Source organism: Dermacentor albipictus, chromosome 2 (genome assembly GCF_038994185.2).
Source record: "Dermacentor albipictus isolate Rhodes 1998 colony chromosome 2, USDA_Dalb.pri_finalv2, whole genome shotgun sequence".
NCBI lineage: Eukaryota > Metazoa > Arthropoda > Arachnida > Ixodida > Ixodidae > Dermacentor > Dermacentor albipictus.
Genome location: NC_091822.1, coordinates 50569195 through 50586886, shown reverse-complemented (window position 1 = coordinate 50586886; position 17692 = coordinate 50569195). Strand labels below are relative to the sequence as shown.

The following is a 17692-nucleotide window of genomic DNA, read 5'->3' as shown; positions in this document are numbered from 1 at the left end:
GCGGGTAGGCCCACCATTGCACTATATTCGGCATCGGCCACGTATGGGGAGTGCTGAACGCCTGCTTCACCTCAGACTCGGGTTGGCCCGGCATTGCACTATCTTTGGAATCAGCCCTCCCGAAGCGTCTGTTGTAATTAGAAACCATTATCACTTACGCATTAAAACACACCTCTGTCAGAAATACCTTACCTGTCTTCTATTTTTGTGTTTTTGAAGAGGTTGGAGCAAGCAGAATAACTCCAGTGAGTTGGCTGAGGCTCAACAATCTAAGCATAGTGGTAAGCGGAAAGCACAGTGAAACACGATATGGCACTTGCCCCCACATGCGCTAATAAATCGAACTTTACTGAACAAATGTCGTATTTGTACCGCCGTGGCAGTACGGCTGCTGCCAGGCACTGACAAGCACTCATGTGGAAATATATCAACAGGGCAACAACACATCTAAAGCTTGAGCCACACACACAAAATAAAAAGTGAATGAAGGTGAAAGGTAAATAAAACAGTCAAGATCACGAAGAACGTTGAACCGCGCAAAAAAAAAAGCTTGTCTCTCCCGCGAGGCAAGTGGAGGTTTGTTTAGACACCTGTTTCCGAAGCTTTTGATGCGATAGGCTTCCAACATCTCTGCGCTGCCCAGGTAAGATTAAAATATCTATGGCTTTGGCTTCAAAGCAGAGCCTACAATCGCGAGGAACCGTGTTGAGACCGAAATTACCGACATAAAGCATTTTATTTCGTTTTTATTTCACAGCCCAGAAGCTTAGCCCGATATAGAGTAGTAGAAGAGCCTGGGTAATCCATTTTTAGTAATCGAGTTTATCTCTAAGTTTCTTGCTCAAACTTCTTTGGACGAAAACATTGATGAAAATCTTCGCTGCAGCCGTTGTCTTGAAAGTGCACTTCCCTTTCGTAGAATCAGTTTCAAGATAGCTCGAGGCTCATTTGGCCCAGGAAATTAGTACATTGGGTTAGGCTGGCTCCCTATTGAATCCTCAAAACATACCTCAATGGTGAGTTTTCTGTTTAACGGTAGCTAGTCATGCGATCCAACCTTGAAGTGCACCACAGTTTATGGCTGCAGCTTGCCACAAAACACCGTTATTCTTACTAGCTGTCAGCGGTGATGAGACACACTTGAGCTTATCTGGTTTACACACATAACACAACTCGCGATGGTGATTGTAATTGAGGCACGTAGGGGTTGTTGCACAGCCGCCGATATAGTCGATCACGTATCTATACGTCGTCCATCACTCGCCATGAGAGCAAACGGCTTATTGACTCTAAAAACTAGAGAAGGTATCGCAGGAGTAAAGAGGCTGATTTACTATTCGAATAATTTTTTTGCTTTCTCAAAATGTCGAGTGGAGAGTTCACTCTGTCAGCAAGGAGAGAGTTGAATGCCCGTTCTACTCTTGCGGTAATAGAGAACAAAACCTAGCGCAAGCTCCTGCTTCACCGGTAGCAGGCTGGCTCCGAACATGGCGATGTATCACTCACGCACGCTGAGCAAAGAGCACACCGGTTTGCTTCTAAGCAAAAATGCAGCCACAGTGCAAAGGGAAGCATAGCCAGCCATAGCCAGCGCTCTACTTTTTCACTCGGAGTTGCCCCACCGTGCGCGCACACATCGCGGAAGAGCACAGCACCGGAGAAAGCTGATTCGTCCTGCAAGCAGCAACGAAGTCAATCCAAGGGCGACCGTGTGGAAGCCATCGCGTAAACAGGACAGGACAGTCGTTCGTCATTCATTAGAGAGCACAACAAATCCTCCATGGTAAGTGAATTCTAACTTACGTGAACATTTTGCGTATATGATGAGCTATCGCCAGGAAATCCTCGCTATGTTTAGCCAAAGCGCTGTGTCTATCGATGTCAATCGAAAAAGCCAGTCGTCGCGATACCTGCATGTGATTTTATCGCTTTCCACTATCCGTAAGAACTTTGAAAATGCCAAATGCTACCAGAACCAAGGTATGCACAATAAGACCTGAGGCAAGGGGGCGCATAAAATGGTTTGTTTAGAAGCCCGTTATTCCGACTCATTTCGAAGCGTGCTTAGCGTGCATTTTGTGTGTTTGAATTTACTTAGTTTGGCAGTCAACTGTGAACGAAACGCTGTTGAAATAGGGAGTCAGATAACAGAAGGCATCAGACAACAGAAGCCGCCATTTTGTTGGCGACATGCTTTGGTTATAATAAGCCGCGCGCTTGAAGGCGCCGAAACTTTGCCGGAGGCATTCAGCTAGATGCTGCAAGAGGTTAGTTGGGCGTGTTGTCTTGAACGTACTGAAAACGCGTCATAAACGAGAAGAAAGGAGGTTAACCGAGGGGCCCGATTTTTATTAGTCATATCATGAGAAGCCAACAAACACTGACACCAAGGACAACATAGCGGAAATTACTTGTGCTAAATAAATGAAATAAACAAACGATAAATTAGTGGAAATAAAGTGGGTGAAGAACCAACTTACCGTAGGTGGGAACCGAACGCACAGCCTTCGCATTTCGCGTATTTATGTGTACTAGTAGAACCCTGGGAGTGTTAGTCAGCGCCACCACTCACAGATGGCGAAAACGACGTTCCACGTCCGCCGCCAAGGTATGATATGATATGATATGAAAACGCGTGAGGAATTCGTATTTTAGGCTGAATAAGACTGAGTAGTTTTTGCTCATTTATTGAAATGTTGTGATTATGTGTGTTATTTTATGTCTCGTGTTGCGGTTTTCGAGAGCATTGGGAATACGAAAGGGTGCCAACGTGTACGAACTCGATGAATTTCCAAGCGGCGAGTTATGCATCGGTATAGTATATAACGGCTACTGTGTGCAATTACAGTTGCAGGGACGTTTTGTATACGCTTACTCTTTTGGATATGTCTGTGAATTTGCTAATATGAATTGGCGCTTCAGAGTTACGTCATATGAACATTTAAACCACCCTTCCTCTAGGGGTTAGAAGCGTAATATGTCAATTTCGCTACTGCGTCGCACATCAAAATGTGTTTATCACTTTAATATTTTAATGGAGAAATAAAGTGTCAAAATAAAACGTTAACTTAATTTTGTGCTACCAGTCGTCTCTCACAGAGAAAACAAGGAGTTGGTTTAATAAACTAATTACTGCGGTCCAACTGCAACTTTTACATACCTTCAAGAATGTAAAATGCTAGACTTCAGACTGTAGCAATAGTCGGGTCTGTCAAAAATGAAGTACATTACGTACCTTATAAATAAAAATGAGTTCATGCCGTTTAGTAAGGTTAGATGTAGGCCGTAGTCAACTGTTTCTTGTTAGTCTTGAGACGTGGGTAAGCTTGCCATAACAAGCCTTCTTAGAAGCCCATTCTTATAGGCACATGCAGTAATATCCATTGAATAGGAGGACCATATTTTCATCCCTAGTGAGCATCAAGTTTGGAGATATGATCCTCAAATAATGGCTTGAGCAGCGGCACAACCAGAGAAGGTGCGGGGGCCACGCTGAGGACGCGCTTAAGATGTGTAACAAATGGTGGTTGTGACACATCAGACTAATGAGACTTAATAAATCTGAGAATGCCCAATATTCTATTTATTTGTGTGAGTGTTGTAACATTGGTGCTGAAGGAGGATGAACTGTTGGTTATTTCTTCTTTGAATCTGAAAAGTGAAGTTTAGCAGTTTAATAAGAGGTGTTTGTGGCGCACCAGACTAATGACAGACTTATGACATCTGGCAATGACCAATATTGTATTTATTAGCAGAAGGATGGTAACATTGGTGCGGAACGAGGATGAACTGTTGGTTATTTCTTTTTTCATTTGATCTAACAAGTAGACTTTAGCACTTGACTGTTGCAGTCATTTAGATGTTTCTCATGCATTTCAGTGGGGAGACTAAGAGCTAAGATTTTCTTTTTGTTCAGCCACCTTATTTCTTGACTGTCCTTTTATTTTTACACCATGTCCTCGTGTTGATTTCTGCACATAATATTTTTCAGGCAGCCACTTTATAGAGGGCGTTTTTTTGAGCTGCACGAAATTTTAAAAATTAGAACAATATAAATAACAGTAACGTTATGTTTACTATTGGAGTGTACGGATTGGCACCCACAAGATATGGTATAATTTCCACAATTACTTGTGCCATTAGCGAAATTACAGTAATTAACTTTCTAATTATCAACAATGCGTGGCTACAGCAAGGAGTATTTGTCCCAACGTACTACAGCAAGGAGTACCTGTCCCAACGATCAAAATTTCAATAGCAATGTTCATGTGCGAGCTACGCGAGCAATTAGTTCCCCTTGAAAGGCTCCTCGAAACCGAAACTGGCTGGCAAGAGAGCGCCTGCATCGTCGATGTCTCCAAAGTACCCATTTGCTGTAGCCACCTATTGTTGATAATTAGAAAGTTAATTACCGTAGCTTTGCTAATTACCCACGTGATTGCGGTAATTGCTCCATATCTAGAGGCTGAGAATCCGTACATTCGAAAGATAAACATAACGTTACCATGATTTACATTTTTCTATTTCTAAAAATTTGGTGCAGCTAAAAAACCCCCTGTATAACGCAAGAAGGCAGCTGTAAGGACACAAGGATGTCAATGAGCCAGCCCAGCATGACTCCACATGTTGCAGAGGAGCGCAGCCCAAAGAACCAAAATACATTGTCCTGCAATTTGGACGAGAAAACTAGAATGTGGGTATGTAGGTGCACCATTTGACTAGATATCATCAAACTTTCAAAATACAGTATGTGGCACCAAGATGAAAATTCTCACATGCTCTAGGCAGTCATTTTAACATGGCATTTTTTATATAATGTCTCTGATGGGGAAGTCAAGATTAAGTATGCTATCTGGAGACAAGCACTCATGACCAAGTGTCATTGAAAAGTCAGAAATGTGTTTCAAAGAAAAGTTGATTATTTTTTTTAGAAGTGACCGCATTTTCCCTTGCCTCTCAACAGATCTATCTATGTGACAAAAAGATAGTGGTAGAATAACATTGCAGATTTGCTTCGTGACATAATACAAACTTTCAGTGAGCACGGTGCCTGTGTTTTCTATAAAAAGCAACAGCTCATGCTTGGTTAGCTGCTCACATAATTTAACAGCACGTAAATGCAAGGGTGCAAATACAAAGCACGGTGATTCTGTATTTTCAACGCTGACATGAAGCAGACAAATTTTTCATGTCTTCACTTTTACCTATTTTTTACGCCTAATTTAAAAGTATGGCTACCTCTTGGGTTTCAGAAAGGGGAAGCATTCGGGGCAGAGTACCCCAGGTTTAAGAAGTCACTAACGCTTGCGTGCGTGCTCACGAAACCAGCCCATTAGATCTGCTCGCGGCTCCCGAAGCGGTAGCAGGGAGCAAGGCCTTAACTGTGTACACCGTCATGCAACTTACGTCTTAATTACACGTAATTAAGACGTAATTACACGTAATTACACGTAAAATTGTGGTTCATCCTTGTGTGAAATAGTCATACGAGTGCTTCTGGTAGTTATCTCAGATTTTGATTACGGTGGCTCATTCTACTTGCTGCCTATCGAGAGTGCTAGTGGAGGCAGGGATGTGTTCAATGCAAAGAACTGAGAGCATCTGCTTAGAACACTTGTTCATCAGTTGGTGGATGTGAACATATAGTGTCATTTAAGGAAAAGCCCCTTACTTTGATGATTTCTGCGGATATAACTTTTATAAGGCAAAATAAAATTAAAGCATTTTTGCACATTGTAAATTTTTGGACTTTAGATACAGTGCACACTGAGGCCCTCTATTAGTCTTTTCAGACCCATATATACTTATTTTGCTACGAAGATAAGATTATCTGAAGCGCGATAATATTTCTGAGGGTACCTTAACCACTTCAGTAGGAAAAAAAATTTGGTTTCAGGTAGTTGGTTCATTGTGGAAATTTGTGCATAGCCGCATGCAGAAGCCATTTGCATGGATGGGATATGTAAAACGGGATGGTGCCTTTCCCAATTCATGAGAAATTTCTTTGTCTTTTTCGTGGAGTGTCCGGCCTGTATTTATGTGCATGTTGCCTTTTATGTATCATATTCATGACATATAATTTTTCGTTCACGTATGAAGCCATGCTACACATTAGTTAGACTGCATTTTAAGCTAGTCACAATAACTGATCATGTAATTATGCTGGATGCTCCTCAGAAGCATAGCATCCATAGCCTAATGCAGAATGGAAAGCTACCATTTACGACAAATTTGATGCGCAACATTTTAATATCAATATACGTTGCAGTTTCTTACCATTTGCCACACACTTGTTAATATTGTAAATATAATTTTATTTATTTGTGAAAAGGTGTAACGGACCTATCCCAGCAGCACCAAGAAACTACTTTCGTGAGGACACCAGCCCGATAGGAAATATGATACGCCTGTTTACTTCTTTGAGACACGACACGCTAAGAAACATAGGGGTGCAGCCGATACATGAATAACTCAGTGTGAAATCTTTGTAACCAAAGCTGGACCTGCGGCCTCACAAGGAAATATACGACACATTGCTAAATGCACTGTGCTCTCAGTCAGAAACATCCACACATTGTACAGGACGTTATCAAATGAGCTGCTGTCTTAGAATGTAGCCCAAAAACGTTTCTTACACAATTTATCGACGTTGCTTTCCAGCTCATGCTTTCCAGCTCATCTGGCAAACTCTGCCATATAAGTGCATCCGTCTTCTGCTATAAGTTCACTTGTTGGCCATTGATTTGGTGCATATTTCTCTTCAATCATAGTGTCAATACTTTGTGAGTTTGCACACGTTTGTTGTATGTTCAACTTTCCATTGTGTACATTATTATTGAAAAGATGGAGCCAATTGAAATAAATGATATTCTTACACTTTAATACTAATGAAACATTAGAGAATATACTTATGTTTTATTACAGGATATATTCTAAAGTTCATGGGTATCACTGTAATTTGATTTTATGTGTGTGTCAGTATTTCTCAAATTATTATTCAGTTTGTCTTGCGACTAATCAATAAAGATTTTGACCCTTTTAGGGAAAAAATGTTTCATTTGAGTTACCTGGCGAATACAGATTACATCAGATTCACCAAGCATAAGTGCACGAGCTGCTTATGAAACAATCCAGTATTTCCCAAATGTAAGTATTGCGAATGCCTTCTAACGTGGCCAAGGCTTTCACACTATTTGAAAAAGTACAAGCACTGCATTCTGAAGGAGTACAATCTCTCGATTAGGAGTACAAACACTCTGTTTGGGGGAGTACACACACTCGGTTTGGAGGAGTAGAAGCACTCAGTCTGGGGGAGTACTCTGGGAGTACTCAGTCTGGGGAGTACAGTCTGGGGGAGAGTTATTCTACTCTCTCTCAGAAAGGGTCGATCTACTCGCGAAAAGGGAGTTAAATATGGGACAAGCAGTCGCTCCTTCGAAGAGAGTTCCCAGAACTTTCTTTATTTTCAGAGTTGCATTTCTGTTATCGTGCCATGGCGTCTTCGCAAATTCCACGCCCCTTCGGTGAGCTGAGTCGCTATGGCGTGCCGCTGCTAAACACGAGGTCGCGGGTTCTACTTCCAGTCGTAGCAACAACATTATTTCATGAACGCAAAGCAAAGAAGGGTCGTGCACTTAAATTTATGTGCATCTTAAAGAACAAGTGGTTAGTTTATTCGGAAGGCTCCCTTCATCTCACTACGGCGTCTATAATAGCCACTGTGTTGCTGCATTATAAAATAATTTACACCCTTAAAAGTTAAAAAGGGCGTAACTGTGTCTCTAACGTACACCTTCCGGGTACTACTTACATAAATCACACCCTAAGCATGTCAGGTATTGGCATATTTACACCATTTCTTCCATTTTGAGTGTGTAAATTATTTTACAGTGTAGAAGTCTTACTGTAATCAACCTCTACAAGTTTTTCTCCCGAGGTCGTCACTCAAATCAAGCGAATGGCAGCAGTGACTGTGAGTTGATTTCAGAGAGTCAGTATTAGCCCTAGGCCACGGGAAGCATCACCGTCGCATGACACGAATACTCAGACCACGTGACACAAACATCAGCGCTGCGTGGAACAAACATCTAAATATGCGTAAGCACATGAGGTTTTCTTCTAGAAGCAACCCGGCATGTTATGAGCGATGCGATAAGCACGAAGTCAATATATTTCTGGAAAGGGATGCTGCACGTAGCTGTAACATTTATGGCAACGCTTTTCGAACTGCGATGTTAACTGCAATCCAGAATGCTGCTATCTCACGTGAAAAAAAAAACACATATGACTATTATGCGGGTTTTAATTCCTTCTAGTCTGATTACGTGGGAATCGCTTGGAAAGGCATTAGTTTGCGGATTACAAATGAACCACTAGTGGCAATGATGATCACCATCATGATATGTGATTATCGCTTAACGGGGTTATGAGTCATGAGTTTTGTTGACTGCGTGCATTGACTGTTGTCTAAATATCAATTAACTCTGTGACTCCTATTTCCTGTCGTCTGGCGTAGGGCAGGAAATAAGGTGCATATCTTGCTTACCCACTCGCATACCTTCTCTTTTTCTCTCCTCTGAAACAACCGACGTTGCTATTGACCGCTTCAACGTCGGCCGCAGAATCGGTCCAGTCGCGAAGTGAAGCGGAGTGTTGGCTAACAATTCTTTTAGCGTTCATTTAGCGTTTAGCATTCGAGGTCGGTGTCTCTTTTGCCTCTACATCATGTCCAGCCTGTCAGAGGCTGTGGTATTCCTCAGCTTAGTGCGTCAAAAGAGAAAAAAAGAACAGCAGTTTATCGCTTATTTGCAGGTCCGGACAAGATTGAATTGCGCATGCTGCGATAGAGGGGAACCCTGTTCCTGCAACTGCGTAGATGCGATGTTGTTTTCAAGCTGTGGATCATTGCACGTCACAACACGAGACGCTACTATCGCTTCAGTGTCAAAACCTCTTCCGTGTAAACACATACGTCGCGAACCGACCTCTGCAAAATGCCCCAGTTAATCGCATGAAGCCTGTTTATTACGTTTTACGTCTCGACAGCAACTCAAAAGGGAAACTCCATGTCACATAGAAGTTCATTTTCCTAGGAGAAGATCAACATGTTGTGATGTTTCTTATGCAACCTGCTGCTTTTTGAATTTTTTTCTTTAGAAAACGGTGCATGATAGTCTTGCTCCTTCTGCGATAGAAAATCCAATTTAACTTACAATCGTTATATGACATTTTCATTATCGCTATACACGATATCTTTGTTTCCGAATTTGCATTCATGGATGCAGTTAATCGAATTTGGTTTTAAGATTCTAGTCTCATAAGTGTGCTTCTTATAAAATATTGAAATAAGGAACTATCAATCTTTGAAAGCAGTAGCTCTAAATTGGTCGGCAACGCTTTCTCTTGTAGATAATCTTCCGATGCGGCGACTGTCGAAGTTTACTTTCAGGGTAAACTGAAGCAATTCTTTTCAGCGAGCCCCATTTTAACCAAGAAATGCTTCTCGCGATACCGACGAAGCTTGAGCGAAACATTCGCTGTGTCTAAGACATGACGCACGCTTGCTGTTCCCACCAGTCATGCAAGAGCGTCTGGTCATATATTCTTTCCTATCGTTCATCGACTAACAAATCAAAAGAGTGTGAAGGAGAATTCGCATGATGGCCTGAAGTGGTGGTTTGTAGCAGCGCTGGTCCGGAGACGCGCTGTCTGCAGCATGTATGCTGCGGGCTCGTCACAAGCGTGTCCCGGATGAGCCGTTTCTCATCCCGAGACACTCAGTGTGCGCCACATTAGATGAAAGATGAAACCGGCATCGAAATGGCAACATGGCAATTAGGGCGAAAAGGAGAAAAAAATTTGGGAATTATTTCAGTGCTAAAACGGCTGAAGTGCATTAGAAAAAAAAAAACCTAACACTGACAAACAGGCGCCCATGCATTGGCGCGACATATCGTCTGGGGTTTTACGTGCGAAAACCATGATATGGTTATGCGGCACGCCGTAGGGGTTTAGTACAGGTCGATTTGGACCCATTTTGGTTATTTAATGGGTGCCGAATACCAGATATGCGTTTCTTTTTTTGCGTTTCGCCCCCACCGAAATGCGGCCACTGCGGCCGTGATGTCATCCCGCTCTCAGCAGCGCAACCCTAAAGCTACTACGCTACCACGGTGGTTGGGCGCCCAACTTACGAAATGGAAGGTTCGCCACCATTTTATTTTCCAGTGCTCAACTTGTTGCCGCAACAATAACAGAATAAGTGTCCTGAACGAGTTCTTAAGATTGCTGGACAGTTCAGATGATACATGTATTTAGGTACTACCTTAGATATTCCTCGGGGGTCTTGTATCTGTACCGTCATACGTCTGGCAAAACGTGTATCACTATCTGTATTTTCGATACATGAAAAAATGCATCTTGTATTATTCATCGTGCATCCAAAATTATTTGCGATACTGTCGGTCAATGTGAGATCAAAGCAGGTGGGCACTGTACTAGATAGTTTTATAACGGAAACAAACAGTTCGTGTTGGGTGGTACAGCAAAAAACAAGAAAAAGTTAGAAAAACAACTTTAAGTATTGTAAAACATCACCAATGACGATGTGAAACACATTATTTTTGGTTAGTATACCACCACTCAAAAATAGATATAGTATTACTAAAATTTCTACAGAAATGGCGAATAAATGTCTCATGCAAAATTACAGAAGTTATGCAGTTAACAGAGCTGAAGTGACCACAATGTGGGGCTTGAAATGCAGACATTTTATGCGCTGGAAACACAAATATTACAGCGAAGACATGCGGGTGTGTTAAGTGGCGTCTTTGTTTGATGTCTTTAGTAGATACATGAACGATAAAAGTGACGGAGAGGAAACCATCTATGTGTTGAGAAGGTTCCATTATTTGAGCGCACGTAGGAAAAGTAAAAACTTGAACGTGTCGATCTGGACACTGTACTGGTTAAGTGTAAATGGGTGTTTTTTCGAGATAGACATTTACACGAATTAACGTACTTAGCTCTATCAATCTTAAAACTGTTGTGCATTAATCAGCAGATTAATTTTAATCGGGCTTGTCTGGACCTAACCCATAGTGTTTTAAGGCTTGCATCAGCTGAGAGGTTTGTAAGGGAGTCATAGGGCCTCTAATTAAAAAGATAAAGCGCACAGCTTTCCTTTACATATTTTTTAGCTTTTATGTGTCAGTTGATGTGCGTGGAAAGGAGCTGATGTTAGCGTATTCTAAGACTGAGCGAAGAAAAGTTGTGTAGACTATTCGTATGCTATTCTTCTATGTTAGGCGTAAGCATCGTCTAATAAAACAAAATTGCGTAGTGTGACAGAGTAATATTATCAATGTGCAAGTTCTTCGAACGGTCGGAAGTGAATGTCAAACATAGGTACTTGCGGTGATTTTCTTTAGTCAGGCAAGTTCCACCGAGCGCATAAGAAAATTCCTGGGAAATTTTTTTGTTGTAAACGACAAGCATACAGATTTAGTAGTGCTATTTGACATTTATCATTTTCTGCACCAATTGGACACCAACTCGAGTGCTCTTGCTAATAATAAGTGGTCTGCGTAACTCACAATTTCTTTATAAATAACAAAGTTATCCGCGAAGTGCTTCATGTCACATTGAATGTCAGCAGTAATGTCGTTAAGAATGATTAAATATGGCAATTGGCCCAACACTGACATTTGAGGAACTCCGGAGGTGACAGCAACAGACCTGGAAGGAGTGCTGTACAAGATAGTGCTATCGGAACGTCAACGTACGACACTATAAACGTTGGCAGAACTCCACTTCTCAAGCTGATACTGCTGCCACCAAGCGACTTGAATAAAACTAAAAGCAGCGACATCCGTTTATCTTTCTGTCACAGCTCTCCAGTGAGCGCGGGCAATGAGGTCAGGGTCAGATAAGTAGAATATGAAAGGTCATTGCCGCTTTATCTGCTCTCTGTATAGACGACGCCTCACAAAAAAAAAAATGTCGATGCCCGCGTTGTTGCATCTGCACACCTCTCCGCTAATCCGGTATTGCGTAAACGGTAATGTGTTTACGGAGAAGGTAAAACCCCGCAGTTGTGTTTGCGCCGTCGTGCTGAGGCTTCTTATTGAAGTTCTTGTAACTAGATGGCGGCCCACTAGCTGGTCGGCAAGCACAGCAGCGACTTCCATCAATTACAAAAGCGACAAGAAAGAACCTCTGACAGTGCAGCGTATAAATAGCATTCCTGTTAAGCAGCTAAAGCAACCACAATAAACTTTTTCGACATGAAGATATACTTTGAGCAAGTAAAACAAAAATTTCAATGACGCTTTCATGCAGTAAGCGTCCTTCTTCGCCATTAGGAGGAGAACGGGACAGCATTCAAAGATCCCTGGCTCCTTCTCATGCTTCTCACACATATATATATATATACACAGAAATATTCACTCACGGACCTGACCAGTCCGCCGACACCGACACCGAATTTTCTTCGACACGGGGCCCTTGCGCCATTGGGTTCAAGTTTTTTTAAACTAACAGACATCTCATACAAACAAAAGAAGGTTTGTCGGAGTTAAGAAACTTCCAAGCAAATCGTCTATGGGTACGTTTTTGCTGCTAGGCTATGTGGATGTGGAATAAAAAATTTGCGAATGTGTCGAAGTCTCTTAAGATACAAATGGATAGTATCATATCGGATACAGTAATTAGAGCAGTATCTGGGATCTGTATCTCGATACTTGTTGACCCAGCATCTTGTCTCGTATCATGATCCAATTGCAAAGTATCTTGGCCCAGCCCTGGTTCTTACCGGTTTAAAGTGATCGATCTATGTTTAAGTGTCCCTCCCAGAATCCGAATTGACAGAATGAAAGATATGAAAATGCAACGCACGCATCGGTGTCTATGTGATGGGAAGGTCTGATGAAGCATTTTATTAAATGCCACACGACTGACGCCGATGCGCACAATTGCGTTTATTTTCATCCCCTACAGCGTGTAATGATATTCCATATTTATGTTTAACGACCGCAAAGGTCACAACCTCATTTTTATGAAATATAAATATTTCTGCAGTACGCTTTTGTCCGGCATTACCAAGATCGACTGCCATATCAGAGGAATGCACAGTGTGCGGGCTATGCATCGTAGGGTCCAACACATGGGTCGATGCCTGACAGGGATGCCTGACAGGGATGACAGGAGGTCGATGCCTGGCATGGGAAGAATGGCGATGGCAGGTGCATGCACAGAGAAGAACGAGGCATCTTCCAATGTATAAGAACTTTTTCTAACATAATTTATGTCGGAAATTAAAAATCCGCTTCCTACGCTTACTATATTATAACAGTTGCTTTAAATGCAGCAAAGCTACTCTAAATCAGTGCAGTGTCTTCCAAGGAAAATAATTTCTTTGTTCTTATATACATTTAGATAGGCGCTCCAACCTAACCTTCCCATTGAGAGACGTGTGTGCTTCAAAGCTACCTATACGCCGATATTAAACGCACATTTTATGATGTCACTTGCCGTTTGCTTACATGGAATACGGGTGCACGAACTGGCACTCTTTTGTAAGTTAGTATACAGTATTAACATAAGCTCGCTTGCTGTAGCTTGCATTCGGCGTGCCTATAATGTGTACATATACACATATGGCAGGCTTCCAAGTGACCATGCAACTGCGACGCCAAACATAGGACGGTTAGCCAAGGAAGGTTCGATTTAATGGCAGTAACATCAATTACGTTAACCCGGCGGAAGGCAGCAGGGCTGAAGTCGCTTATAAAGGCATTTCTGTCTGCTTAGGAAAAGTTGCGGGTATCCAGATCAACGGCTCCGTTGTACTGGACCGAATAGTGTAAACACACCACTTATAACGAAACATCTTGAAACACGAACAAGTGATAATTTTTTTCACAAACACGTTTTACTTGACACGGTGCTTCTTTGGCGGAAGCTTCTGTATTGGCGCTGTAAGTGGCGCAGTATTGACATCACTGAAAGCTATCTTTCGCGCTCATGTTTGGTAGGACCTGATATTCGATTATATTTGCACTGATGGTAAGTAGTATCCTTCGTTACGCTGGCAAACACACCGGGAATTCAGCAATACGCCGAGTGAACTATATTGGAACAGTGCTTCGCCCAGTCTGTTCATTGTTACGTTGTTGGTGTAATATCTAATAGCTTTTCATACCAAATAGCCCAACGCATTCTTTTGTTACATTGGAGATCTGCCTCTGATAAAGATCGCTAGGTACTTGCGTTCAAATGGAACCATTGGTTCTGTGCTTTCAAAGCAGTCCATCAACGTGACGAAGTGGTCTCTGTATCAGGGACGTTCGCTTTCCGTCTGTGCTTACGGCAAGCGTCGCTCTTGTGCATTTGCGCTTCTTCTGTGGACAAAATCAGCTCGGCTTCTTCAACCACCAAGCTCACATAGCACGTGTACACTGCGTTATCTGAAAGAGATCACATGAGTTCTCCAGGAAATTAAGCTCACACCATGTGCCAATATTAGGAGATTTTTCGAAAAATGCTACCCTGTGAAACCAGAACAAACCATATGGACAGTTTAGCTTTTAGCCTTTCGGGCCATTTCAGACATGACATCAAGGAGGCAGAGCGTTTTGAAGAGGAAACTTGATCAGCACGTTGCGCTTTTTTGTAAAATGGCTTCCGCACTATTGCGTTACCTTAGACGACGTCCTGTTTTCTAGCTACACATCGGAGAAGTAACAAGACTTTATTTTCATACGTGCTTTTCTCCACTGACCAGCCGCCTTCGCTAATGCTGTGTTCAACATCGGGTTCAGCTGGCATTTGCTCTTGCGAACAATTATAGCGTACCTTTCGCTAAATACTGGTGCAGGTTATATATTATATACTGAGCCCCCCTGTTCTTCCTTCTTCCTAAGAACATCACAGAAATTAGCTTTCTTTTTTGTTTGCCTGCTGCATAGGACTGAATAATGAAATTAAATGACGGGTTTCTGAATCTGCGCCCCATGATCTGATCACGAGGCACGCAGTAGGGGGGACTCCGGAATAATTTAGACGCCCTGGGGTTCCTCAACGTCCATTTAATCTAAGTACACGGGTGTTTTCGCATTTCGGCCCCATCGAAATGCGGCCACCCTGGCCGGGTTTCGAGCGCGTGCCCTCGTACTTAGCAGCCCCACACCATAGCCATTAAGCAACCGCGACGGGTACGCTTAGAATTTCAACATCAGGTGCGGACTGGTTCCCACTGGTTCCCCTATTATGGAGCTGTCGTAACCGCAAAACCTTTACGCATGGTGCGGGGTCATGTCATGTCAAGTTGTCTTCATCAAGGCCCGCACGGAACAGGTTTACTTTTGCTTTTCTGCGTGCATTTTTGAAGCATCATCTAACTTTATAAGCCCCTTTTTGAGCATGCTTGCATTTCCGTGTAAGCAGGGAAACACAAGGCGTGTCACTCTTAGCAAGGTCATTTTTGATCAGCAGATTAAGAATGTCAGTACTTCTGTCGCAGAAATACGGGAACGCGTGCCTTCGACAGGCGCATCATCAGAAATGAGAAGGACAGGAAAGAGAGATATGGCAATGCTAAGGAGGCGTTAACCACGCGCTCGACGAGTTGGCTACTGCACAGAGCCACAAGTGACCAAAGGATACTAAAAGAGATAGGAGAACAGGACCAGTGCATTCGCACTTCATGACACGCGGTACCACTAAAGCCGGTCACTAAGACTCGTGGACCGCAGAATACGAAAACAGCACTCGTCCTGTCATTCGTGTCAGTGGGTGGTAAACATCGATTAATAAGGTTTAGAAAACAATTTTATGGAGCCGAATAGAAACACGCAAGGGAGAAACACTCACAGACGCACCGGTGCTCTCTTTGGCTGTGTGTGTTTCTCCTTTACGTGTGTTTTTTTGGGCGCCAGGAAATCATGTTTTTGAATTGGCATCAACTAGCCCAAGAAGGTTTATTACGATTAGTAAGAATCTGTGTCCATGAAACGTTTGAGTGTGCAGATGCTTAAAAGTACCTGCTTAAAAGGTACTTTTTGAAGTGGACTTGCCTTGAAAAAGACAATTCCAGTTGTCAAAACGTTGGCTCCGGCTTTCACCTTGTTATCGTTTCCCTCATCGTAGATGGTTAAAGGCACAACGGGAAAAAGGAAGGCCTGACAGCGAACAGCCAAGAGTGTAACCTATTATTTCGGGCGGCAGGTACCGTCTTCTGTGGGACGCTATATAAGTAGCACGTAGCCTGACTAACAGTTAGCCTGAAATATGTGATGCCACAAAAATCTGATGAAAGAGACAAGTTAATTCAATTTAACTCATAGAAGCAACACGTGGAATTTTATATCAGGATCAGGGAAGCTACTCAATACATTCGGCATCGACGACTTCATTTGCATCCTTGGTGGCATGCCCATGGTACACGTCCCTCCCCTATCGTGTTACCTGGTGGCGTGCCTGAGTGCACCACGTTTAAAATGGAGTCACCGGAAACTGTTTCAGAAAGGGTACTTCGTCTTGGTGGCCTTCTTTCTTACACACGGTGTCAATGGCTGTGTAAGTAGCTATAGCAACAAATAAAAGAAACGTTTGTACTAACACCACAAAACGATGTGGCAGAGATATATCAATTGAAAACCATGAAAAGGCGCGCTCTGTATCGTGCTTGATTATGAATAATAAAGCCTTCTGTTCTTTTACAATGGTGGTGCAAAAGAGACGGGACACCATCGTGCAATTATTATCAGTTTATCATTGTAACCGAAAGCAGAGGGGCCGGCATTGTAATAAACCCAACAGACAAGGCTGCCCGCGTACATTTTAATCCAAAATTCTATACGAATTCGCTTTCACACTGACAGCGACGTGCATTCCGGCATGGCTTTTGTGTCAAGAACTCCAGGGCCACCACTCTGTCGTATTCTCAGGTGCAAACAGTGCAGCGGAGGTGCATGCTCATCCATGTGAGGGTGCGTCTCGGGCTCACCGCCAAGGCGCACATGCGAACAATTAGCCACCCGATGCACACGGCACTTTATTTACTAACCGATCACTGTTGCCGGAATGCCACAGAGATATAAAAAAAAACACTAAACAAACATTTCTACATACCAAATGCGCTAAAATTTTGCAAGCTTGCAGGGGGTGGAGTTTGGTTTCCGGTGGAGTGCATATGTGAAGCTCTTAAATTTGTTGTCGTGCCCATTTTAGATTTTCACTTCTACACCCGCGTGTGCACCATTGTGGTATTATCTTTCTAACTTTTGTTGTAATCATTCAGGCAAAAAAGTTCTAGGTAATTCATTAGTTCACAATCTTTAAGATGCAAAGTCTGCAGTTTTGAGCTTAGACTTCCTCAATCCGAACAACTTGGTCTTGATCGGTGCTGCCCCAAGGTTATATTCCTGAATGAGTCGCAGTCACGTTTTTCTTTTTTTTTAGCAGGCGTCATACGAATCTGTGACAGCGCACGTACGAACATATCCTTATTGGTCCCGTATTTCGAGGTCATACTATTGGGGACCTTGGTGACCTGTTGATTTCATTGTGTGCGAAATCCCGCATATTGTCGCTGTACTGGCGAGCGGGTAAGCTGCGCGTGTTTACGACTGCGACACTCCGTCGTGCACCCTAACTCTCCCAGTACTTCCAGAGCGCAAATCTACGCAAAACC

The 17692-nt window shown here is 42.7% G+C and overlaps 1 protein-coding gene across 1 annotated transcript in view; it reads left to right on the top strand.

The window, feature by feature from the left end:
• LOC135904275 (monocarboxylate transporter 13-like) overlaps positions 1–17692 on the top strand; it is a 114265-nt gene that overhangs the window by 60752 nt on the left and 35821 nt on the right. The window lies entirely within an intron of this gene.